This window comes from Lingula anatina, unplaced genomic scaffold (assembly GCF_051362555.1).
Source record: "Lingula anatina isolate TDL-2025a unplaced genomic scaffold, LinAna3.0 unanchor82, whole genome shotgun sequence".
Lineage (NCBI taxonomy): Eukaryota > Metazoa > Brachiopoda > Lingulata > Lingulida > Lingulidae > Lingula > Lingula anatina.
Genome location: NW_028257603.1, coordinates 4,175,765 through 4,178,167, shown reverse-complemented (window position 1 = coordinate 4,178,167; position 2,403 = coordinate 4,175,765). Strand labels below are relative to the sequence as shown.

Genomic DNA, 2,403 nt, shown 5'->3' with positions numbered 1-2,403 from the left:
TGATCCAAAAATAAGCTCTGAGAACAGAATCTGAGAGGGGGGGGGGGAGAGAGAGTTTTTGCTCTATTTCTTCCTTAATGTTGACACCACCACTCTTCCAGCACTTTATTCTTACTACAAATGACCGAACACACCTACCTGACACTATAATGAAGAAAAAAAATTTTCATCCCTACCTGGCCAAAATTGAAGAAATCTCACAGTGCTGGCACTGTTCAAAATCACTCAAAATCACCAAAAATCGACCCGTCTCCGATTTTTCCAAAAAGTGACGAAAATCAATCTACCACACCTGTCATTCATAAAAAATGTGTAAACGCGCCCGGGTCACTTCATCAAGGCCCCCAATAAGGTCGCGCGCGTTATACGTCACAGGTCTTGCGTAACTACCCACGTGCTACGATTTTTCCCTTGGGGGGCAGCAAGCGGACATTTTGTACAGGAGCAATGCAAAGATGGGTGAATACGATACGTTGTTTTTAACCGAAGACGATGTTCCCGGGGCGAAACTGCCAACATCAAAAGTAAATGATCATGCCAACTTTGTTTTGGAACGATGTGGTTAGCCTGTCAGTGGCGAGTTGAGGAAAAAAGAGCAGCATTGATAGCAAGGTACTGTGTACACGTGAACCGGCAAAGTTAATGATAATTTCGTGTTGCAAAAAGCATAATTAAATTATTTAGTTATTTTCCAAACGATACTATTTGGATAGCAGATACATAGATCTTACTAACAACAATGTAACATTTTGATGACATTGGAAATCAAAAGCTGATGTACACGATAGTTTGAGGAGGACACGGCCACAGCAAGTTATGCATGAAATTTTGCAACACATCATATGCTTGTGTCGTTGATAACTCTGTGGTATTATTGCTGCTCAAATTAATACCTGATTTTATTTCTCAGGCTACCAAGTACATATCAACTCATTTTTGTGGCAGTTGACCATCACTTCATGTGTGCAGGTTATTATTATTATCATTATTATTAATTGTTCAAGCACATTTTGATAAAGTGGCCATGCTTTAACAAGAGTTCATGCTGAATTTTAAAAGATTAAATCATCACTAGTATGTGCAATTAAAGCTATTTGATTATACATATTTGAATTTCAATTATATTGATTATGATATGCGGTTTCTGCCTTTTTTCTCTCGCCCTCAAATCGATATATAACAAGTAAATTGATAGTGCTTTATTACATTTTTGCTTTATACTTTCAGATGCAAAAACTGCGTAGAAGTTGGTAAAGCTGTAGAGATTGATGTGAGCATAGATCAGGGGAAATAGTATAAGAGAAACTAGGAGGACAATTAAGACATAGATAATGTACTAGTAGATCCATCATCACTGCAAGGGTAGTTGGTGTGATCCTGTCCCTGAAACTGTGCCACAAGTTTTCAACTGGTTGAGTCCTTACTAAGACAAGCCGCTGCGGTGTGAATTGCAATATGTACATTCAGGTTATATGTGGCAGATTTATGACAAAAAAGACCTCCACAATATAATTCAAAGGAGTTATCCTTGCATCTATGCCTCATCAAAAGTACACAGTGACAGTGACTAGAACATTGTGTGCAAATAGTGAGGCAAATGAAGGCTGCAAGGTGCCATTGTCTTTCAGTATTAAGAATGACAGTATCTGTTTTTTTATTTCTTATTCATTTTTAACTCACTTTGTTCTTTAAAATGCCCATTCAGTTTAAGGTTGGTGGCAATATATGGTAAATCTGTCATGCCTGTATGTAGAATTTCTCTTGCTCAAATTTCTACATTTATTGAGGGCATTATGAAGTTTCCTGACTGATTAATGAGGTTACTTGTAGAAATATCTTGCCTACACACATTTTGTGATATTTTTACTACTTTATACATATGATTATTTACATCTCATCATTTGTGTGTGAAAGGTACTTGGTATTTGCATTTTAGAACTGTAGATCTGTGTACCAGCAGATTTATAATGCAGTAATATATGTTGATGTTTCTGAAAATAATATTCATGTTTGATAATTAATTGGTTTGAAAAAAATTACTCAAATAAAATTAATTCATTTTTTTATCTTACGTAATCTGTTTTTATTATTTCTTCTAAGCATTTAATCATAACAACTCCCGTGATGTTATTGTGTAATAATACTGAAAGGTTCCAAGTTTTTATGAACGGGTTGATGCTAACGTATTACAAATAAATATAAGCATCACAGCATATTTCCTTACTGATATATATCGGACGTACCACTGGTATAATACCGGTAGAGATACAGGTAAAGATGACAGCATTGATAACTGGGTTTACGGCGCTGTTAGTACAGCATGCTTAGTGTCAGATTGTTATCTGATAAAGTTTGCTACTTGTACCTGGGAACAAAAGGTCTGGCACTGGACAATCAAGTTGA

The 2,403-nt window shown here is 36.0% G+C and overlaps 1 long non-coding RNA gene across 1 annotated transcript; it reads left to right on the top strand.

Annotated features, from left to right (window-relative positions):
• Positions 1-348: 348 nt before the first annotated feature.
• On the top strand, positions 349-2,071 carry LOC147759248 (uncharacterized). The gene is made up of 3 exons (XR_015331584.1): positions 349-612; positions 911-969; positions 1,228-2,071. It is a non-coding gene; the product is annotated as an uncharacterized LOC147759248 (long non-coding RNA).
• The last annotated feature ends 332 nt before the right edge of the window (positions 2,072-2,403 follow it).